Genomic DNA, 24050 nt, shown 5'->3' on the forward strand with positions numbered 1-24050 from the left:
CCCCCACGTCAGGCTGGTCCCTCCCCCCACGTCAGGCTGGTCCCTCCCCCCACGTCAGGCTGGTCCCCCCCCCCCCACGTCAGGCTGGTTCCCCCTCACGTCAGGCTGGTTCCCCCTCACGTCAGGCTGGTTCCCCCTCACGTCAGGCTGGTTCCCCCTCACGTCAGGCTGGTCCCCCCCCCCCCCCCCCCCCCCCACGTCAGGCTGGTTTCCCCCCCCCCCCCCCCCACGTCAGGCTGGTCCCCCTCCCCCCCACGTCAGGCTGGTTCCCCCTCACGTCAGGCTGGTCCCTCCCCCCACGTCAGCCTTCTCCCTCTCTCTGTCTCTCTGTCTCTGTGTGTGTTCTACCTCCACCATAGAAGAGGCCCAGGGTATGTGCCGAGGCGTGATGATGGAGTCTCATCAGTGTATGGCTCGACTTGACCTGACAATATGTAATTATTGTGGATATTTTCTCAAATTAGTCAACGTTCACAAACACTCATTAAGCCTTTAGGAAAACATCTGTTTTTTTTAATGGAAGTCATAATCGACATGTCTGATATTAAATAAACATCACATTTTGTTTTCCTCCTATAAACTGGTGACGGAATGATGATGGCTTTGCCTCGCTGAGGTTATCACTGTTTACTGTGTGATGTCAAAAGATCATCTTTGTTAGAATCCATTCCACCGTTCAGCTTTTGTAGAGACAGTTACTCCATCTATGCTCTCCATGGGAATTGTAATCAACACTAGGCTAAACAAGGATGCATTCATTTGCATAGTTTGGCCCATTAGTTTTTCCATATTGGACCAAGTGGGAGTTTTTTCTGTCTAAGAAAACAACAACAACAACAACAACAACAACAACAACAACAACAACAGTGCTGGGGTTGCATCTGAAAAGGCTCCCTTTGACCAGTGCCCTATAGTTAAACATAGGGTAGGGAGGATTCTACCTGTCACTAAACCAAGGTGGAATATAACCCATAAAGCGGCAGACATAGTGGATACTTTGTGGATTCAGGGGTCATGCTGGGAGCCCTGGGTGAGGTGATAAAGGTCCTTGTGTCCCGGGACTTCCTTTTGATATGTACCTGCTTTTATTTCCTCAAACCCCCAGTCGATAAATCTCACTGGTCTCTTGTGGGCAACATGAAACCAGATCACAGAGGAGAAAAGTAACATATACTGTAGGTCTCCACCAGTGATGTAGTGGTAAAACATTTTACATTTTAGTCATTTAGCAGACGCTCTTATCCAGAGCGACTTACAGTTAGTGAATACATATTTTTTTATACTGGCCCCCCGTGGGAATCGAACCCACAACCCTGGCGTTGCAAACGCCATGCTCTATCAACTGAGCTACATCCCTGCCGGCCATTCCCTCCTTCCCCTAGACCTACACAAGGCTGGAATGGGCTACAAGACCATCGCCAAGCAGCTTGGTGAGAAGGTGACAACAGTTTGTGCGATTATTCGCAAATGGAAGAAACAAAAAAAACTGTCAATCTCCCTCGGCCTGGGGCGCCATACAAGATCTCACCTCGTGGATTTGCAATGATCATGAGAACGGTGAGGAATCAGCCCAGAACTACACGGGAGGATCTTGTCAATGATCTCAAGGCAGCTGGGACCATAGTTACCAAGAAAACAATTGGTAACACACTACGCCGTGAAGGACTGAAATCCTGCAGCGCCCGCAAGGTCCCTCTGCTCAAGAAAGCACATATACAGGGCCGTCTGAAGTTTGCCAATGAACATCTGAATGATTCAGAGGAGAACTGGGTGAAAGTGTTGTGGTCAGATGAGACCAAAATCGAGCTCTTTGGCATCAACTCAACTCGCCGTGTTTGGAGGAGGAGGAATGCTGCCTATGACCTCAAGAACACCATCCCCACCGTCAAACATGGAGGTGGAAACATTATGCTTTGGGGGTGTTTTTCTGCTAAGGGGACAGGACAACTTCACCGCATCAAAGGGACGATGGACGGGGCCATGTACCGTCAAATCTTGGGTGAGAACCTCCTTCCTTCAGCCAGGGTATTGAAAATGGGTCGTGGATGGGTATTCCATCATGACAATGACCCAAAACACACGGCCAAGGCAACAAAGGAGTGGCTCAAGAAGAAGCACATTAAGGTCCTGGAGTGGCCTAGCCAGTCTCCAGACCTTAATCCCATAGAAAATCTGTGGAGGGAGCTGAAGGTTTGAGTTGCCAAACGTCAGGCTCGAAACCTTAATGACTTGGAGAAGATCTGCAAAGAGGAGTGGGACAAAATCCCTCCTGAGATGTGTGCAAACCTGGTGGCCAACTACAAGAAACGTCTGACCTCTGTGATTGCCAACAAGGGTTTTGCCACCAAGTACTAAGTCATGTTTTGCAGAGGGGTCAAATACTTATTTCCCTCATTAAAATGCAAATCAATTTATAACATTTTTGACATGCGTTTCTCTGGATTTTTTTGTTGTTATTCTGTCTCTCACTGTTCAACTAAACCTACCATTAAAATTATAGACTGATCATTTCTTTGTCAGTGGGCAAACGTACAAAATCAGCAGGGGATCAAATACTTTTTTCCCTCACTGTACTATACATTGCTTTATCTTGGCCAGGTCGCAGTTGTAAATGAGAACTTGTTCTCAACTGGCTTACCTGGTTAAAAAAAGGTGAAATAAAAAAAATATATATATACATTTTATGGACACAGTCCAATAATTATATTTTGTTTGTTTTTACTCCTGAACTTCCTCCGATCATTTTCATGATGTCCATCTGGTATGCTTCTATATGCCATATCTTTCTAACTGTGCTCTTTCACAAAAGCTCTCAATATATAACCTATATACTTATTATGGACACAGTATGCTTTACATTAGTTATCTTGTTGTTATTAGTTGTTATAGGTCCTAACATTCAGCTCCATTCAACACCACCCATCTATCTCTTAAAACCATCCATATTGGATATCTATTTGCCATATATTTTTCAACTGTACTGTGATGTTCTACAAACGTTCTGAACCTTTCTATTCTCATTGTTTCTACAGTTTGTGAATTGAAAATAAACATTTTTGCTAAAAGTAATATTATATTATTGATCGATTGACTATGACTTTTCAGATCACACAGTAGTGCTATCTGCAGGGTCAGCTCCATGCAAATATTGCAATCCTTCAGCCATTCCTGGACCTGTGTCCAGAAATCGAATCGAACCCACAACCCTGGCGTTGCAAACGCCATGCTCTATCAACTGAGCTACATCCCTGCCGGCCATTCCCTCCCCTACCCTGGACGACGCTGGGCCAATGGTGCGCCGCCCATGAGTCTCCCGGTCGCGGCCGGCTGCGACAGAGCCTAGATTCGAACCAGGATCTCTAGTGGCACAGTTAGCACTGCGATGCAGTGACTTAGACCACTGCGCCACTCAGGAGTACAAAAAACAATAGGTCTCCACCAGTGATGTAGTGGTAAAACAATAGGTCACCACCAGTGATGTAGTGGTAAAACAATAGGTCTCCACCAGTGATGTAGTGGTAAAACAATAGGTCTCCACCAGTGATGTAGTGGTAAAACAATAGGTCACCACCAGTGATGTAGTGGTAAAACAATAGGTCTCCACCAGTGATGTAGTGGTAAAACAATAGGTCTCCACCAGTGATGTAGTGGTAAAACAATAGGTCACCACCAGTGATGTAGTGGTAAAACAATAGGTCTCCACCAGTGATGTAGTGGTAAAACAATAGGTCTCCACCAGTGATGTAGTGGTAAAACAATAGGTCTCCACCAGTGATGTAGTGGTAAAACAATAGGTCTCCACCAGTGATGTAGTGGTAAAACAATAGGTCACCACCAGTGATGGCCAAGTCTCCTGAGTGGCGCAGTGGTCTAAGGCACTGCATCGCAGTGCTAACTGTGCCACTAGAGATCCTGGTTCGAATCCAGGCTCTGTCGCAGCCGGCCGCGACCGGGAGACTCATGGGCGGCGCACAATTGGCCCAGCGTCGTCCAGGGTAGGGGAGGGAATGGCCGGCAGGGATGTAGCTCAGTTGATAGAGCATGGCGTTTGCAACGCCAGGGTTGTGGGTTCGATTCCCACGGGGGGCCAGTATAAAAAAATATGTATTCACTAACTGTAAGTCGCTCTGGATAAGAGCGTCTGCTAAATGACTAAAATGTAAATGATGTAGTGGTAAAACAATAGGTCTCCACCAGTGATGTAGTGGTAAAACAATAGGTCACCACCAGTGATGTAGTGGTAAAACAATAGGTCACCACCAGTGATGTAGTGGTAAAACAATAGGTCACCACCAGTGATGTAGTGGTAAAACAATAGGTCTCCATCAGTGATGTAGTGGTAAAACAATAGGTCTCCACCAGTGATGTAGTGGTAAAACAATAGGTATCCACCAGTGATGTAGTGGTAAAACAATAGGTCACCACCAGTGATGTAGTGGTAAAACAATAGGTCTCCACCAGTGATGTAGTGGTAAAACAATAGGTCACCACCAGTGATGTAGTGGTAAAACAATAGGTCTCCACCAGTGATGTAGTGGTAAAACAATAGGTCTCCACCAGTGATGTAGTGGTAAAACAATAGGTCACCACCAGTGATGTAGTGGTAAAACAATAGGTCACCACCAGTGATGTAGTGGTAAAACAATAGGTCTCCACCAGTGATGTAGTGGTAAAACAATAGGTCACCACCAGTGATGTAGTGGTAAAACAATAGGTCACCACCAGTGATGTAGTGGTAAAACAATAGGTCACCACCAGTGATGTAGTGGTAAAACAATAGGTCTCCACCAGTGATGTAGTGGTAAAACAATAGGTCACCACCAGTGATGTAGTGGTAAAACAATAGGTCACCACCAGTGATGTAGTGGTAAAACAATAGGTCACCACCAGTGATGTAGTGGTAAAACAATAGGTCTCCACCAGTGATGTAGTGGTAAAACAATAGGTCACCACCAGTGATGTAGTGGTAAAACAATAGGTCTCCACCAGTGATGTAGTGGTAAAACAATAGGTCTCCACCAGTGATGTAGTGGTAAAACAATAGGTCACCACCAGTGATGTAGTGGTAAAACAATAGGTCACCACCAGTGATGTAGTGGTAAAACAATAGGTCACCACCAGTGATGTAGTGGTAAAACAATAGGTCACCACCAGTGATGTAGTGGTAAAACAATAGGTCACCACCAGTGATGTAGTGGTAAAACAATAGGTCTCCACCAGTGATGTAGTGGTAAAACAATAGGTCACCACCAGTGATGTAGTGGTAAAACAATAGGTCTCCACCAGTGATGTAGTGGTAAAACAATAGGTCTCCACCAGTGATGTAGTGGTAAAACAATAGGTCACCACCAGTGATGTAGTGGTAAAACAATAGGTCTCCACCAGTGATGTAGTGGTAAAACAATAGGTCTCCACCAGTGATGTAGTGGTAAAACAATAGGTCTCCACCAGTGATGTAGTGGTAAAACAATAGGTCTCCACCAGTGATGTAGTGGTAAAACAATAGGTCTCCACCAGTGATGTAGTGGTAAAACAATAGGTCTCCACCAGTGATGTAGTGGTAAAACAATAGGTCTCCACCAGTGATGTAGTGGTAAAACAATAGGTCACCACCAGTGATGTAGTGGTAAAACAATAGGTCACCACCAGTGATGTAGTGGTAAAACAATAGGTCTCCACCAGTGATGTAGTGGTAAAACAATAGGTCTCCACCAGTGATGTAGTGGTAAAACAATAGGTCTCCACCAGTGATGTAGTGGTAAAACAATAGGTCTCCACCAGTGATGTAGTGGTAAAACAATAGGTCACCACCAGTGATGTAGTGGTAAAACAATAGGTCACCACCAGTGATGTAGTGGTAAAACAATAGGTCACCACCAGTGATGTAGTGGTAAAACAATAGGTCTCCACCAGTGATGTAGTGGTAAAACAATAGGTCACCACCAGTGATGTAGTGGTAAAACAATAGGTCTCCACCAGTGATGTAGTGGTAAAACAATAGGTCTCCACCAGTGATGTAGTGGTAAAACAATAGGTCTCCACCAGTGATGTAGTGGTAAAACAATAGGTCACCACCAGTGATGTAGTGGTAAAACAATAGGTCTCCACCAGTGATGTAGTGGTAAAACAATAGGTCACCACCAGTGATGTAGTGGTAAAACAATAGGTCACCACCAGTGATGTAGTGGTAAAACAATAGGTCACCACCAGTGATGTAGTGGTAAAACAATAGGTCACCACCAGTGATGTAGTGGTAAAACAATAGGTCACCACCAGTGATGTAGTGGTAAAACAATAGGTCACCACCAGTGATGTAGTGGTAAAACAATAGGTCTCCACCAGTGATGTAGTGGTAAAACAATAGGTCACCACCAGTGATGTAGTGGTAAAACAATAGGTCTCCACCAGTGATGTAGTGGTAAAACAATAGGTCACCACCAGTGATGTAGTGGTAAAACAATAGGTCTCCACCAGTGATGTAGTGGTAAAACAATAGGTCTCCACCAGTGATGTAGTGGTAAAACAATAGGTCTCCACCAGTGATGTAGTGGTAAAACAATAGGTCTCCACCAGTGATGTAGTGGTAAAACAATAGGTCACCACCAGTGATGTAGTGGTAAAACAATAGGTCACCACCAGTGATGTAGTGGTAAAACAATAGGTCACCACCAGTGATGTAGTGGTAAAACAATAGGTCACCACCAGTGATGTAGTGGTAAAACAATAGGTCTCCACCAGTGATGTAGTGGTAAAACAATAGGTCACCACCAGTGATGTAGTGGTAAAACAATAGGTCTCCACCAGTGATGTAGTGGTAAAACAATAGGTCTCCACCAGTGATGTAGTGGTAAAACAATAGGTCTCCACCAGTGATGTAGTGGTAAAACAATAGGTCACCACCAGTGATGTAGTGGTAAAACAATAGGTCTCCACCAGTGATGTAGTGGTAAAACAATAGGTCTCCACCAGTGATGTAGTGGTAAAACAATAGGTCACCACCAGTGATGTAGTGGTAAAACAATAGGTCACCACCAGTGATGTAGTGGTAAAACAATAGGTCACCACCAGTGATGTAGTGGTAAAACAATAGGTCACCACCAGTGATGTAGTGGTAAAACAATAGGTCACCACCAGTGATGTAGTGGTAAAACAATAGGTCTCCCCCAGTGATGTAGTGGTAAAACAATAGGTCACCACCAGTGATGTAGTGGTAAAACAATAGGTCTCCACCAGTGATGTAGTGGTAAAACAATAGGTCACCACCAGTGATGTAGTGGTAAAACAATAGGTCACCACCAGTGATGTAGTGGTAAAACAATAGGTCTCCACCAGTGATGTAGTGGTAAAACAATAGGTCTCCACCAGTGATGTAGTGGTAAAACAATAGGTCTCCACCAGTGATGTAGTGGTAAAACAATAGGTCACCACCAGTGATGTAGTGGTAAAACAGTAGCTGGGGAAGCACTGATCTCCTTTCTCTGTGAGCTAATTAATGCTCTCTATACTTTCAATGCATTTTTCAGCAAAATGTGGGTAAATAAAAAAGGTGCGTAAACTGCTAGTAAGGCCAAGCGTTGTTAAAGCATCATTTTAAGTTACACAATAAAACCTAACCACAACCAATGTCAGGCTATCGTTTTAACACCATTCTTGTATGAGAACCTTTGTTTCTATAATATGTACCCCTGTGTTTTCCCTAGGAAGCCTTGGTGTGGTTACCGAGGTAACCATGAAGATCCGGCCCATCCCAGAGTACCTGAAGTACGGCTCGGTGGTCTTCCCTAACTTTGAGGCGGGCGTGGCCTGCTTACGAGAGGTTGCCAAGCAGGTCAAGTACATTTCCATCTTGGTGTTCAGTGTTTGTACGGTATGGTCTTTCCTATTGAAGATCTCTGTATACTGACAGCATTAGTTCACATCTATCCAATCACGTTAAAAAGTGAGGTGTGGTTGTGATCTTTAACCTTTGGTTATATAATGACAGTCGCTAAACTATGCAGATCAATGCTACATTGTAGTGTACAAACAAAGTGGTTGGGTTATGATTGGCAGATCCCCAATTCTGGGAAGGAATGATAATGAAGCCTCTCCAACTCTTACTGGGTAGTGACGACTACATGCTAGCTAATGATTTGTGCAGCTCCAATCGTTGGTTGGTACAGTGGTACAGCTTATAACACACAATGAAAGTATCGACCATTGAGCCCTGGCTTGTCACGGACATACCCACATACTACCAGGAATATCTACTCATGTCTCGAGGTTGTGTAGCAAATGTTATTTCAAAGTCGATTCAAAGGTTTTTCTCTCAATTTAAGAAACGTAATGCAGATCAAAACTTCACTAGAAAAATCACTGGAACAGTGTGTGGGATGGGGAAATGTTTACGGTGTTTAACACATGCTCCTGAATGATGATTTTCTTTCTCTCCCAGAGGTGTGCACCGGCCTCCATCCGGCTCATGGATAACGAACAGTTTCATTTCGGTAATTCAACATCATTCAGAACCCTGCCATTTGATCTCTGTAAAGGAACCGTTTGATACAATGCCTTCAGAAAGTATTCATGCCCCTTGACTTAGTCCACATTTTGTTGTGTTAGCCTGAATTCTCACCCATCTACACACAATACCCCATAATGACAACGTTTAAACATGTTTTAAAAATGTTTGCAAATGTATTGAAAATGAAATGTAGAAATATCTCATTTACATAAGTATTCACACCTCTGAGTCTATACATGTTAGAATCCACTTTAGCAACGATTACAGCTGTGAGTCTTTCTGGGTAAGTCTTGAGCTTTGCACACCTGGATTGTACAATATTTGCACATCAAGCTCTGTCAAGTTGGTTGTTGATCATTGCTAGACAGCCATTTTCCAGTCTTGCCATAGATTTCAAGCGGATTTAAGTAAAAACTGTAACTAGGCCACTCAGGAACATTCAATGTCGTCTTGGTAAGCAACTCCAGTGTATATTTGGCCTTGTGTTTTAGGTTATTGTCCTGCTGAAAGGTGAATTTGTCTCCCAGCATCTGTTGGAAAGCAGACTGAACAAGGTTCTCCCCTAGGATTTTGCCTGTGCTTAGCTCTATTCTGTTTATTTTTATCCTAAAAAACTCTAGTCATTGCCGATGACAAGCGTACCCATAACATGATGCAGCCACCACCATGCTTGAAAATATGAAGAGTGGTACTCAGTGATGTGTTGTGTTGGATTTGCCCCAAACAAAACGCTTTGTATTCGGGACATAAAGTTGATTTCTTTGCCACATTTTTTGCAGTTTTACTTTAGTGCTTTATTGCAAACAGGATGCATGTACAGGCTAACTTCTTTCACTCTGTCATTTAGGTTAGTATTGTACACTAACTACAATGTTGTTGATCCATCCTTAGTTTTCTCCTATCACAGCCATTAAACTCTGTAACTGTTTTAAAGTCACCATTGGCCTCGTGGTGAAATCCCTGAGCGGTTTCCTTCCTCTCCGGCAACTGAGTTAGGAAGGACACCTGTATCTTTGTAGTGAGTGGGTGTATTGATACACCATCCAAAGTGTAATTAATGACTTCACAATGCTCAAAGGGAAATTCAATGTCATTGTAAAAAACCTCCCTGGTCTTTGTGGTTGAATCTGTGTTTGAAATTCACTGCTCGACTGAGGGATCTTAGGGATAATTGTATGTGTGGGGTACAGCGATGAGGTAGTCATTCAAAAATCATTTAAAATACTTATTACACACAGTGAGTCCATGCAACTTATTATGTGACTTGTTAAGCACATTTTTACTCCTCATCTTATTTAGGCTGGCCATTTAGAAAGGGATTGAATACTTATTGACTTAAGATATTTCAGCTTTTCATTTGTAGTTCATTTGTGTAAACATTTTTGAAAAACGTAATTTCACATTGACATTATGGGGTATTGTGTTTAGGCCAGTGATGAAAAATCTCTATTTAATCCATTTTAAATTCAGGCTGTAACACAACAAAATGTGGAAAAAGTCAAGGGGTGTGAATACTTTCTGAAGAGCCTGTATCTCTTTGTATAACACGGGAGCTCAGAAGTGAAGCCATACTCTGTGACTGCTCTCTGGCTCTCCACCCTGCCTGTGACTGCTCTCTGGCTCTCCACCCTGCCTGTGACTGCTCTCTGGCTCTCCACCCTGCCTGTGACTGCTCTCTGGCTCTCCACCCTGCCTGTGACTGCTCTCTGGCTCTCCACCCTGCCTGTGACTGCTCTCTGGCTCTCCACCCTGCCTGTGACTGCTCTCTGGCTCTCCACCCTGCCTGTGACTGCTCTCTGGCTCTCCACCCTGCCTGTGACTGCTCTCTGGCTCTCCACCCTGCCTGTGACTGCTCTCTGGCTCTCCACACTGCCTGTGACTGCTCTCTGGCTCTCCACACTGCCTGTGACTGCTCTCTGGCTCTCCACACTGCCTGTGACTGCTCTCTGGCTCTCCACACTGCCTGTGACTGCTCTCTGGCTCTCCACACTGCCTGTGACTGCTCTCTGGCTCTCCACACTGCCTGTGACTGCTCTCTGGCTCTCCACACTGCCTGTGACTGCTCTCTGGCTCTCCACCCTGCCTGTGACTGCTCTCTGGCTCTCCACACTGCCTGTGACTGCTCTCTGGCTCTCCACACTGCCTGTGACTGCTCTCTGGCTCTCCACCCTGCCTGTGACTGCTCTCTGGCTCTCCACACTGCCTGTGACTGCTCTCTGGCTCTCCACACTGCCTGTGACTGCTCTCTGGCTCTCCACCCTGCCTGTGACTGCTCTCTGGCTCTCCACCCTGCCTGTGACTGCTCTCTGGCTCTCCACACTGCCTGTGACTGCTCTCTGGCTCTCCACCCTGCCTGTGACTGCTCTCTGGCTCTCCACACTGCCTGTGCTGTGGGGCTGACCTTGTTTCCATTTCTGAGTCCTTGACTCTGCCGTTCTTTTTAATTGCCATTTGGCCTGCTTTTGGAATCCATTTGAGAAAAGAACACTGCATTGGCAACGTTTCTTCATGTATGCTTTATTTTTCACCCTCAGTGCAACGCAGCAGAGTTCAATTGATCATTATTTCACCAGTGGAGTAACTAGCTGCACACACGAGTCGTGGATTGAAGCCCGATGGAAAAATGACTGTGGTAACAATTAAGCAGTTGTTTTATTGAAGTTTTACAATATTGTTTGTTGAGGTCTGGTGGAAGGAATGTGGCATTGGTGCCAGACATCTTTGTGAAGTTCTTCAGTCCCCTGGGATCTCATTACACTCCCTATATTCCCACTTCTTAGCTTTTAAGCAGGCAAGATGAAGCTATTCGGTTTCTCACTAATAACTGAACCTCAGTCAGGACTCTATGATGGGATACCTTCTTATTAGATTAATAACTGAACCTCAGTCAGGACTCTATGATAGGGCTTATTAGTGCCTTGTCTTCCCTTTTTGAATCACCCTGTTTGCTGAGTGAAGGGATCTGATAGGTCTGCTGCTGAGTGAAGGGATCTGATAGGTCTGCTGCTGAGTGAAGGGGTCTGATAGGTCTGCTGCTGAGTGAAGGGGTCTGATAGGTCTGCTGCTGAGTGAAGGGGTCTGGTGTATTTCAGAATGGGACCGGTAGTGTAAAATACAGGGCCACGTATCTCAGTACGCTAGCTAGATGAAAGATGAGAATGGCAATTAAATGAGCATTAAGAAGAGCAGGGAAACATGACCCGCCATAGGTATAATCGCCCTCTTTCTGGTCGTTGAGGATTTCATTAAAGGGTGATGATGCAGGACACCTAAAGACCCACAATCACATTTGGAATGGAAACAATGGGGTCAGTAAGTGATGAAGAGACTGAGACAGAGTTCAGTCTCAACAGAGTGACTCAGGACTCCATCCTGCTTCATAACCGTCCCATCAGCTCCAGTGTCCATGGGCGCTTTGTGTGTCCAATCAGGAACCAACCAAAAACGTGCGGTGGCTGAGGAAAACTGATATGGCCGTGTCAAGCCCGCTTCCCCTCGGAAAGCCGCTGATTTAACGTCCCTGTCGCAGCCAGCCTAATGGCAACATGTCAAGTTATTCACATGTTACCATAAATGTTCCTTATTTTGTTCCCAAACCCAAATAAATGTGACTGCTGCCCTGTTGGAGTCCTGGAGGAAACAGGGAGGAGATGGGGTGGGCTAAATGTGACCAAATGTGAGAATTACCGATTATCAGTGGTTCCTCTAAACTGTATTGTCCACAAGACAGAGGTCCACTTGGCTTCGTGTTGAGGGACTTGACCCTCCTTTTCTATTTCTACAGGTCATGTCCTGAAGAAGTGTCGTCCGTTTTCACAAATTTTGTTGAAGGGTTAAAGAAATTCAACATCACCAAGGTAAAGATGTCTTAATGCTTCGGCAGGAATCCTACTCCTCATTTCTCTCTGTTAAGTCATTTGTACTTTTTGGAAAGGGTTAATCAAATTTTACTTCCCTGTTTACCCCAATTGAAAGGTTTCGACCCCCACCAGTTGGTCGTTGCTACCCTTCTGTTTGAAGGGGACCGCGAGAGGGTCCTGCAGCACGAAAAACAAGTTTACGACATTGCAGCAAAAATTGGGTATGTCGCCTCAGGTTTGTAGGCCTCCTTACTCGCACACGCTTTTTCAGTTCTGCCCACAAATTTTCTATAGGATTGAGGTCAGGGCTTTGTGATGGCCACTCCAATACCTTGACTTTGTTGTCCTTAAGCCATTTTGCCACAACTTTGGAAGTATGCTTGGGGTCATTATCCATTTGGAAGACTCATTTGCGACCAAGCTTTAACTTCCTGACTGATGTCTTGAGATGTTGCTTCAATATATCCACATAATTGTCCTTCCTCATGATGCCATCTATTTTGTGAAGTGCACCAGTCCCTCCTGCAGCAAAGCACCCCCACAGCATGATGCTGCCACCCCGTGCTTCACGGTTGGGATGGTGTTCTTCGGCTTGCAAGCCCCCCCCCCTTTTCTATTTTTATTTCATCAGACCAGAGGACATTTCTCCAAAAAGTACGATCTTTGTCCCCATGTGCAGTTGCAAACCGTAGTCTGGCTTTTTTATGGCGGTTTTGGAGCAGTGGCTTCTTCCTTGCTGAGCGGCCTTTCAGGTTGTGTCGATATAGGACTAGTTTTACTGTGGATATAGATACTTTTGTACCTGTTTCCTCCAGCATATTCACAAGGTCCTTTGCTGTTGTTCTGGGATTGATTTGCACTTTTCGCACCAAAGTACGTTCATCTCTAGGAGACAGAACGCGTCTCCTTCCTAAGCGGTATGACGACTGCGTGGTCCCATGGTGTTTATTTTTGCATACTATTGTTTGTACAGATTAACGTGGTACCTTCAGGCATTTGGAAATTGCTCCCAAGGATGAACCAGACTTGTGGAGGTCTACAATTTTTGGCTGATTTCTTTTGATTTTCCCATGATGTCAAGCAAAGAGGCACTGAGTTTGAAGGTAGGCCTTGAAATACATCCACAGGTATACCTTCAATTGACTCAAATTATGTCAATTAGCCTATCAGAAGCTTTTAAAGCCATGACATCATTTTCTGGAATTTTCCAAGCTGTTTAAAGGCACAGTCAACTTAGTGTATGTAAACTTCTGACCCACTGGAATTGTGATACAGTGAATTATAAGTTAAATAATCTGTCTGTAAACAATTGTTGGAAAAATTACTTGTGTCATGCACAAAGTAGATGGCCTAACCGACTTGCCAAAACAATAGTTTGTTAACAATACATTTGTGGAGTGGTTGAAAAACTAGTTTTAATGACTCCAACCTGAGTGTACGTAAACTTCCGACTTCAACTGTACTTTAGGCCTTGCTTGGACCCATTCCCATAGTTCTAAGTAGTGGAGGAGCTGGTGTGAATCTGTGAGCTTGGCTAAATACTAAGACTAAAGAGCAGTGTGATGGATCACCTGTTGCCATCCTCTTGTCAGGGCTACTTTGATGATGGGAGGGGGGTGGGTTGGGGGACAACTCCCTCTGGGAGATGGGGATAGGGTTGGGGGACAACTCCCTCTGGGAGAGGGGGATAGGGCTGGGGTTGGGGTTGGGGAGGGAGGGAGGGAGGGAGGGATGGAGGGACTGGCTGTCCTGATTGATTGTTAGGCAGATCAATAGAGGCCCTGGTGGAAATATCAGCCGGAGAGGGATTCTCTCTCCATTCAATATGTCTTCTGCTTAAACTACGACAGCAACAAACCTGGGTTCCTCTGAGTTTTCCTACATGTTCAATTCACCTGCACTCATGTGGAATCCAGGAAACATTTAGTATCTCTTTGCCCTTCTTAACAACCCTATAGACAACTGAAAGGCAAAAACCAATCAGTACACACTTGTGTTGTGTCGTACCACAGGAGTTAGTGAGTAGGGACTTGGTAGTGAAGCTGTGCTGTGAGGCCCCTGTCTGAGGTGCCTGAGGGCCTCTGGGCTGGGCCCCAGCCCACCAGGAACCACACGGTTCAAATCAAATGTTATTGGTCACATACACATATTTATCAGATGTTGTTGCGGGGGGGGGGGGGGGGGTAGCGAAATGCTTTGCGTTTCCACATGGTTCCACGCCGTTACAGAGGGACCATATTATACTGTAGCATCTCACTCACTCCCTCCATTGGACACACCACATCCTAGTTTTCAAGTTTTATTAGTCGTCTGTACAGGATACACAATGGGATACATCGTCCAACGGAATGCTTACTTGCAGGTTCCTTCTCGACAAATGCAACAACAATAAGAAATAGTAAAAGATAAGAATAGGAACACAAAGTAAATGTCTCAGTAGAATAGAATAGACATTTTAGCATCAGTATAATACAGGAAGGGACAATTTATAGTAACACGTTTACACGTGTATTGGGGAAGTGGGGAATGGGGCAGCGGTAGTATTTGGAGAGGACCTAGTCATCATAATTAAACCTTTTCATTGAAACACCACCTATGAGAAATAACATTATATTCTTGGTGACCCTATGGATTGTGTTACTCATTGGCCCAGTGCACAGCTTCCACTCCATTCCTCAGGTCACAGGCTTAGTGCCCTCAGGCAATATCCCTGAACAATGCATGAGTTTAATCATTGAAAAGGCCTCACCTACCAGGCGGTGTGTTGCGTTTTAGTTTTTCCATTATTTCAAGTCAACCCTCATCGCCTGTCAAGAGCCTGTGATAGATTGGGTGGGTCTGTAAGGGATATTTTAGTTTGTTTTTAAGAAACGAGGGGAGAAAAGAACAAGTAAATCAATACAGTGATTTCTTAATGAACGCTTCCTGATTAAGTTTGGGTATTAGATTAACATTTGATTACCCGCGGCGGGTGATGGATGTGTGGGTGAATTGCAGGGATGCACGGAGCGTCAATCATTGACCTGTGCATTGGGGTAGTGACAGGCATCTGTGGACAGGGAGAGATGACCGGGCCAGAGAGGAACCTGTCAAATATGAACCCTGTTATCTGCTTCCAGGGACCTGGCAGCAGGAGAGGACAATGGGCAGAAAGGCTACATCCTGACCTTTGTCATCGCTTACCTCCGGGTGGGTCATTACACGCCCTGTTGTCCTCTGTTGTCCTCTACTCTCCTCTGTTCTCCCCTGTGGTCCTCTATTCTCCTCTGTTGTCCTGTTGTCCTCTATTCTCCTCTGTTGTCCTCTATTGTCCCCTGTTCTCCTGTTGTCCTCTATTCTCCTCTGTTCTCCTCTGTTGTCCTCTGTTCTCCTCTATTGTCCTCTATTGTCCCCTGTTCTCCTGTTGTCCTCTATTGTCCCCTGTTCTCCTGTTGTCCTCTGTTGTCCTCTATTCTCCTCTGTTGTCCTCTATTGTCCCCTGTTCTCCTGTTGTCCTCTGTTGTCCTCTATTCTCCTCTGTTGTCCTCTATTGTCCCCTGTTCTCCTGTTGTCCTCTGTTCTCCTCTATTCTCCTCTGTTCTCCTCTATTCTCCTCTGTTGTCCTCTATTCTCCTCTGTTGTCCTCTGTTCTCCTCTATTGTCCTCTATTGTCCCCTGTTCTCCTGTTGTCCTCTATTCTCCTCTGTTCTCCTCTGTTGTCCTCTGTTCTCCTCTATTGTCCTCTATTGTCCCCTGTTCTCCTGTTGTCCTCTATTGTCCCCTGTTCTCCTGTTGTCCTCTGTTGTCCTCTATTCTCCTCTGTTGTCCTCTATTGTCCCCTGTTCTCCTGTTGTCCTCTGTTGTCCTCTATTCTCCTCTGTTGTCCTCTATTGTCCCCTGTTCTCCTGTTGTCCTCTGTTCTCCTCTATTCTCCTCTGTTCTCCTCTATTCTCCTCTGTTGTCCTCTATTCTCCTCTGTTGTCCTCTGTTCTCCTCTATTGTCCTCTATTGTCCCCTGTTCTCCTGTTGTCCTCTGTTGTCCCCTGTTCTCCTGTTGTCCTATATTATCCTCTGTTGTCCTCTATTGTTACAGATACAGGTATCCTGTGTCTTTTTGTGTTTTTCCTCTCCTTAATCACAGGTGTCCTGAGTGGCGCAGTGGTCTAAGGCACTGCATCGCAGAGCTAACTGTGCCACTAGAGATCCTGGTTCGAATCCAGGCTCTGTCGCAGCCGGCCGTGACCGGGAGACTCATGGGCGGCGCACAATTGGTCCAGGGTAGGGGAGGGAATGGCCGGCAGGGATGTAGCTCAGTTGATAGAGCATGGCGTTTGCAATGCCAGGGTTGTGGGTTCGATTCCCACGGGGGGCCAGTATATAAAAAATAAAAAAAATGTAATTACTAACTGTAAGTCGCTCTGGATAAGAGCGTCTGCTAAATGACTAAAATGTAAATGTCTGTATGTTCCTGATTGGTGGTCGTTGGGGTGTCTGCTGATTGCTGAGGTGGACCAATCAGTGGACATTCCTCTGCATTGCACCACCTGTTTCTGGGGTTTCAATCACACATCCCATTGTTTAAAATCCAGTCAGTTGTGTTTGTTGAGAGAATACTATTTTCCGTATGTGAGTATGGATACTGTGGTGTCCTGTGTTTTGTGTACTCACTCATTTGCTGGTTACTCTGTTTGGTAACTTTGTGTGTTTCTGGGAAAAGGGGAATTTAAGCAAGTTGCCCTTGGGCATACATTACCCGGACCACCCACTGTATTTTTGTATGATTAGCAGTAGCTTAGCGGTTCTTGAGGCAGGCAAGATCAGTTTAGGTTTTTTTTACACTATTGTTTCATTTCTTGGGTCCTGCTCAGCCCTTTTTCCCAAACCTTTACCGTGTGTTCAAAAATAAACCTTTTATGTTTGACGGTAGTTTATGGTTGTCGTGTAGTTTTTGTTCTCACTGTTTCATGTCACGATACTAATTTGCATGAATTATGTTACGGGTCTCTTGTCCATCCACCCTAGACGTTTAAAGCCACGGGGTTCGTAACATCTACTCCTCTATTCTCCTCTGTTGTCCTCTATTCTCCTCTGTTGTCCTCTATTCTCCTCTGTTGTCCTCTATTCTCCTCTGTTGTCCTCTGTTGTCCTCTATTCTCCTGTTGTCCTCTGTTGTCCTCTGTTGTCCTCTATTCTCCTCTGTTGTCCTCTGTTGTCCTCTATTCTCCTCTGTTGTCCTCTATTCTCCTCTGTTGTCCTCTATTCTCCTGTTGTCCTCTGTTGTCCTCTATTCTCCTCTGTTGTCCTCTATTCTCCTGTTGTCCTCTGTTGTCCTCTATTCTCCTCTGTTGTCCTCTATTCTCCTCTGTTGTCCTCTGTTGTCCCAGTGTCCAGAGATGGAAGGAACACGTACACAAAGGCTGCAGAATGTGACCTCCGAGATATCTGGCCTCTCCGTTTAGTCAGTGATGTCATGTTATCGTTCATGAGTAATTGCCACAGTGAAAAGCGCAGGTTTTTCTTATTGTGTGACACCATTTAGTTGCTTTATTCTTCTCTTGTCACATATTGTCCCCTTCTAAAATCCAAATACTGCGGAAATACTAATGTTTTAATGTTTATTTTTTTCTTGTCTTTTATCTTAAGGACTTGGGGATGGACTACTATGTGGTCGCAGAATCGTTTGAGACATCGGTGCCTTGGGACAGGTAAAGTCAACCTTTGTAAATGAACAAGTGTCTCTGAACTGGTGTGACAATTCTATATCACTCTCTTCCCACACAGTCATTTTGAAGAGCTCCCAAAATCTCTCTCTCTCTCTCTCTCTCTCTCTCTCTCTCTCTCTCTCTCTCTCTCTCTCTCTGTCTCTGTCTCTGTCTCTGTCTCTGTCTCTGTCTCTGTCTCTGTCTCTGTCTCTGTCTCTCTCTCTCTCTCTGTCTCTCTCTCTCTCTCTCTCTCTCTCTCACCTTCACCTTCACCTTCATGCCTGCCTTCTCCCTCCATTAACTGGTTGTGTGTGGGAAGGAAGACTGCCTCTTTAGCCCCAGCCTGACACTGTGCTGGGGGACAGAGTGAGACACGGCCAGTGGGACACATTCATGTGTGAGATGGAACATGAATCTCCAACATACAGTATTGGGTATTGTCAGCCTGTTATTTCAGTGTAAAACCCTTCCCATTAGAAAACCACACAGTTCTTCCCACCCATGCACAGAAATGACTGCGACACAGACGCCAACACACGCATGCTCAGCACTCCACTGTGTAGACTGCATGATGGGGATCAGGCGTGCAGACGAGCCAATGTTCAGGGCTCATTACCCCTCCTCCTCCATCTCTCCACACTCGGCTGCACATGCCTAGAGGCCAGAGTGAACCAGTCTCTCCCAGCTACACCTACCTAGCGCTGCTGCCTTCTCCATAATGCAGTCTACCTAGCGCTGCTGCAGTCTCCATAATGCAGTCTACCTAGCGCTGCTGCAGTCTCCACTCTCTCTGTCTCTCTCTCTCTCGGTCTCTCTCTCTCTCTGTCGGTCTCTCTCTCTCTGTCTCTCTCTGTCTCTCTCTCGCTCTCTCTCGCTCGCTCTCTCTCTCTCTCTCTGTCTCTCACTCTGCGGTCCAACTCATCCCAAACCTTCTCAATTGGGTTGAGGTTGGGGGATTGTGGAGGCCAGGTCATCTGATGCAGAACTCCATCACTCTCCTCCTTGGTCAAATAGCCCTTACACAGCCTGGAGGTGTGGTGAGTCATTGTCCTGTTGAAAAACAAATGATAGTCCCACTAAGCGCAAACCAGATGGGATGGCGTATCGCTGCAGTATGCTGTGGTAGCCATGCTGTTTAAGTGTGCCTTGAATTCTAAATAAATCACAGACAGTGTCACCAGCAAAGCACCATCACACCACCTCCTCCATGCTTCACGGTGGGAACCACACATGCGGAGATCTTCAGTTTACCTACTCTGCGTCTCACAAAGACACAGCGGTTGGAACCAAACATCTCAAATTTGGAGTCATCAGACCAAAGGACAGATTTCCACCGGTCTAATGTCCATTGCTCGTGTTTCTTGGCCCATGCAAGTCTCTTCTTATTATTGGTGTCCTTTAGCAGTGGTTTATTTGCAGCAATTCGACCATGAAGGCCTGATTCACGCAGTCTCCTCTGAACAGTTGATGTTGAGATGTCTGTTACTTGAACTCTGTGAAGCATTTATTTGGGCTGCAATTTCTGAGGCTGGTAACTCTAATGAACTCATCCTCTGCAGCCGAGGTAACTCTGGGTCTTCCATTCCTGTGGCGGCTCTCATGAGAGCCAGTTTCATCATAGCAATTGATGGTTTTTGCGACTGCACTTGAAGAAACTTTCAAACTTCTTGAAATGTTCTGGATTGACTGACCTTCATGTCTTAAAGTAATGATGGACTGTCGTTTCTCTTTGCTTATTTGAGCTGTTCTTGCCATAATATGGACTTGGTCTTTTACCAAATAGGGCTATCTTCTGTATACCATCCCTACCTTGTCACAAAACAACTGATTGGCTCAAACGCATTAAGAAGGAAATAAATTCCACAAATTAACTTTTAACAAGGCACACCTGTTAATTGAAATGCATTCCAGGTGACTACCTCATAAAGCTGGTTGAGAGAATGCCAAGAGTGTGCAAAGCTGTCAAGGCAAAGGGTGGCTACTTTGAAGAATCTAAAATATGATATATATTTTGATTTGTTTAACACTTTTTTTGGTTACTACATGATTCTATATGTGTTATTTCATAGTTTTGATGTCTTCACTATTATTCTACAATGTAGAAAATAGTAAAAATAAAAAATCCTGAAATGAGTAGGTGTGTCCAAACTTATAGGGAAAACAGTGCCTTGCAAAAGTATTCATCCCCCTTGGTGTTTGTCACGGTTTCGGCCGAGGCTGCCTCTCTCCCTTGTTCGGGCAGGCTTCGGCGTTCGTTGTCTCCGGAATACTAGCTGCCACCGTTGTATGTTTCATGTTCGTTTGCTTTTGTCTGTTTGTTGTCACACCTGTTCTCGTTTAGCCTATTAGTGTTCTATAAGTTTCTCGTTGTGTTTGTCTCGTGTTGTGTGGTATTGATGTTGTCAGTCGTGTATTTCGCTCGGTTGAGCTTCCCTCCACTGCGCTGGAGTAATTACGCACCTGTTTTGTGCGCTGTTGTTTTGTTTCGCCTTCGTGCGTATTTCGCCTTCGGGCAAGAGTTGTCCGATTGCCGTGTTTGGCATTACTAAAGTCTGTTGGACTATCCGTCTGTGTCCTGCGTGTGATTCCACCACTGCACCCACCTACAGCACGCGTTGACAGTGTTTTTCCTATTTTGTTGCATTACAACCTGTAATTTAAATGGATTTTTATTTTTATTTCATGTAATGGACATACACAAAATAGTCCAAATTGGTGAAGTGAAAAAAAATGTAAAAATAACTTGTTTCAAAAAAATTAATAACGGAAAAGTGGTGCGTGCATATGTATTCACCCCCTTTGCTATGAAGCCCCTAAATAAGATCTGGTGCAACCAATTACCTTCAGAAGTCACATAATTAGTTAGATTGCACACAGGTGGACTTTATTTAAGTGTCACATGATCTGTCACATGATCTCAGTATATATACACCTGTTCTGAAAGGCCCCAGAGTCTGCAACACCACTAAGCAAGGGGTACCACCAAGCAAGCGGCACCATGAAGACCAAGGAGCTCTCCAAACAGGTCAGGGACAAAGTTGTGGAGAAGTACAGATCAGGGTTGGGTTATAAAAAAATATCCTAAACTTTTAACATCCCACGGAGTACCATTTTAAATCCATTATTAAAAAATTGAAAGAATATGGCACCACAACAAACCTGCCAAGAGAGGGCCGCCCACCAAAACTCATGGACCAGGCAAGGAGGGCATTAATCAGAGAGGCAACAAAGAGACCAAAGACAACCCTGAAGGAGCTGCAAAGCTCCATAGCGGAGATTGGAGTATCTGTCCATAGGACCACTTTTAAGCCGTACACTCCACAGAGCTGGGCTTTACGGAAGAGTGGCCAGAAAAAAGCCATTGCTTAAAGAAAAAAATAAGCAAACACGTTTGGTGTTCGCCAAAAGCCATGTGGGAGACTCCCCAAACATATGGAAGAAGGTACTCTGGTCAGATGAGACTAAAATTGAGCTTTTTGGCATATCAAGGAAAACGCTATGTCTGGCGCAAACCCAACACCTCTCATCACCCGGAGAACACCATCCCCACAGTGAAGCATGGTGGTGGCAGCATCATGCTGTGGGGATGTTTTTCATGGCCAGGGACTGGGAAACTGGTCAGAATTGAAGGAATGATGGATGGTGCTAAATACAGGGAAATTCTTGAGGGAAACCTGTTTCAGTCTTCCAGAGATTTGAGACTGGGATGGAGGTTCACCTTCCAGCAGGACAATGACCCTAAGCATACTGCTAAAGCAACACTCGAGTGGTTTAAGGGGAAACATTTAAATGTATTGGAATGACCTAGTCAAAGCTCAGACCTCAATCCAATTGAGAATCTGTGGTATGACTTAAAGATTGCTGTACACCAGCGGAACCCATCCAACTTGAAGGAGCTGGAGCAGTTTTGCCTTGAAGAATGGGCAAAAATCCCAGTCGCTAGATGTGCCAAGCTTATAGAGACATACCCCAAGAGACTTGAAGCTGTAATTGTTGCAAAAGGTGGCTCTACAAAGTATTGACTTTGGGGGGGTGAATAGTTATGCATGCTCAAGTTTTCTGTTTTTTTGTCTTATTTCTTGTTTGTTTCACCCAAAAAAAATATGTTGCATCTTCAAAGTGGTAGGCATGTTGTGTAAATCAAATGATACAAACCCTTAAAAAAATCCAGGTTAATTCTAAGTTGTAAGGCAACAAAATAGGGAAAATGCCAAGGGGGGTGAATACTTTCGCAAGCCACTGTATACATCAGTAGTCCCCTGTAGATCAGTTGGTAGAGCATGGTGCTTGCAACGCCAGGGTTGTGGGTTCGTTTCCCACGGGGGGCCAGTATGAAAAATGTATGCACTCACTAACTGTAAGTCGCTCTGGATAAGAGCGTCTGCTAACTGACTAAAAAAAAAAGTTAAAAAAAGTAATAATATGGGGGAATATATATATTTTTAAAATCTATGTATTGGACCATTTGTGGTTGATCATATCCTATCTTCTGAAACTATGAGTGGGCCTGTTGTGTGTGACCAGACAGGAGAGGAGTCCTGTGACCTTCATGTGTGACCTGGCAACAGACACAGACCGCCTGCTTCCTGCTCACTGTGGACAAATTAGGGCCCAACCTGATTATGCTTCAGCCATTTATTTCCCGTCTGCAGTCTGTCACAAGATTGATTTGTCCATTTAACCTCTAGAAGCCAGCGCACCCGCTGAGTGATGGGCCACGTCACCGGAAACAAAAGCTCTCCCCCACAACAAAAGGGCTTTGAACAAAACTACACAGAAAAGGAACAGGGAAATAACTTCTTCTATGTTTCCATTCCCTGAGGCACGGCGTTGCATTATAAGGGACTAGTTTCATTTTCAATGCAGACTTTTTTTTGACCCTGGTTAGATATACACATGCCTACTAAAGATGGCTGATACCCATCGATTGTTAATGAGGGAATCAAACATCATTTTGTCACATTAGCCCTGCACTTCGTGAAAAGAAGGAAATAGCTCATCCAAATAACCCCTGAATTGTTTTCATCTTTTGAACTGTGCAAAATGTCAAAGTAATTATTATACCTTCTTGTTGCGTATTCATGTGAAAGTACAATCTTTAAGCCAATCATGGACAGCCACTGTTCTGAACCATTGTAAATGCATCTCAGATAATCCAATCAAAGTGTACTGATGGCCATTTAATGTCCTGATAATGGAGTGTTATTAAAAGTGACAGATCCAATGCACCTCAGAAAACATGAGGGAGAACTGGGTTCAGGGGTTCAGCCCAGCCTCGCAGCTCAGTCTGCCTGACCTCTGATTCAAATGAAAATAATTGCTTTTATTGTTACAAAATTGATTTTGGTTCAACAAAATTAGACGATGCCCTCTTTAGAATCGTGGAGATAGATTACAGAGGGACGAGTGACGGAAAAGCGTTTTTTTTTTTAATCCCAAGGTGAACCAGCCTATATTTTCTGTTGCGTATACCATGATGTTAAAACCCTTTTCTCCTGTGTTGCAGAGTTTACTTCTACTTAACCTTCAACTACAGAGGACTGGCGGATCCAGTACACGCATAAGAACAAGTGGAGGTGAATCTACTGAGCACTCCAAATCTGTACTGGCTAACCACTCATGATGAAAGAAATAAAAGCTGAAATAAATCATTCTCTCTACTATTATTCTGACATTTCACATTCTTAAAATAAAGTGATGATCCTAACTGACCTAAGACAGGGAATTTTTACTAGGATTAAATGTCAGGAATTGTAAAAAACTGAGTATAAATGTATTTGGCTAAGGTGTATGTAAACTTCCGACTTCAACTGTACATGTGTGCACTGGTGGAAAAAGTACCCAATTGTCATAAGGTAATGATACCTTAAGACATGTATTATATCTAACCTGAAACTTTACCCCTCAGGAGGAGTAGGCAAATATACAACCATAGTTTAAAGGTGATCGTAATAATTAAATAATTTGTTCATTGATGTATTGATTGATATTGTCCTTTCCTAGCCA

At 44.5% G+C, this 24050-nt stretch overlaps 1 pseudogene across 1 annotated transcript in view; it reads left to right on the forward strand.

The window, feature by feature from the left end:
• LOC311122666 (alkyldihydroxyacetonephosphate synthase, peroxisomal-like) overlaps nucleotides 1–23685 on the forward strand; it is a 39714-nt pseudogene extending 16029 nt beyond the window's left edge. Inside the window, exons 9-14 of the transcript in view lie at nucleotides 7701–7833; nucleotides 10062–10888; nucleotides 12479–12584; nucleotides 15483–15552; nucleotides 17986–18047; nucleotides 23551–23685. The product of the transcript in view is annotated as an alkyldihydroxyacetonephosphate synthase, peroxisomal-like (transcript). The remainder of the gene's footprint in view (nucleotides 1–7700; nucleotides 7834–10061; nucleotides 10889–12478; nucleotides 12585–15482; nucleotides 15553–17985; nucleotides 18048–23550) is intronic.
• Nucleotides 23686–24050: the final 365 nt, after the last annotated feature.

The sequence above is a fragment of the Coregonus lavaretus genome (genome assembly GCF_964263955.1).
Source record: "Coregonus lavaretus genome assembly, contig: HAP1_SCAFFOLD_715, whole genome shotgun sequence".
NCBI classification, from domain to species: Eukaryota; Metazoa; Chordata; class Actinopteri; order Salmoniformes; family Salmonidae; genus Coregonus; species Coregonus lavaretus.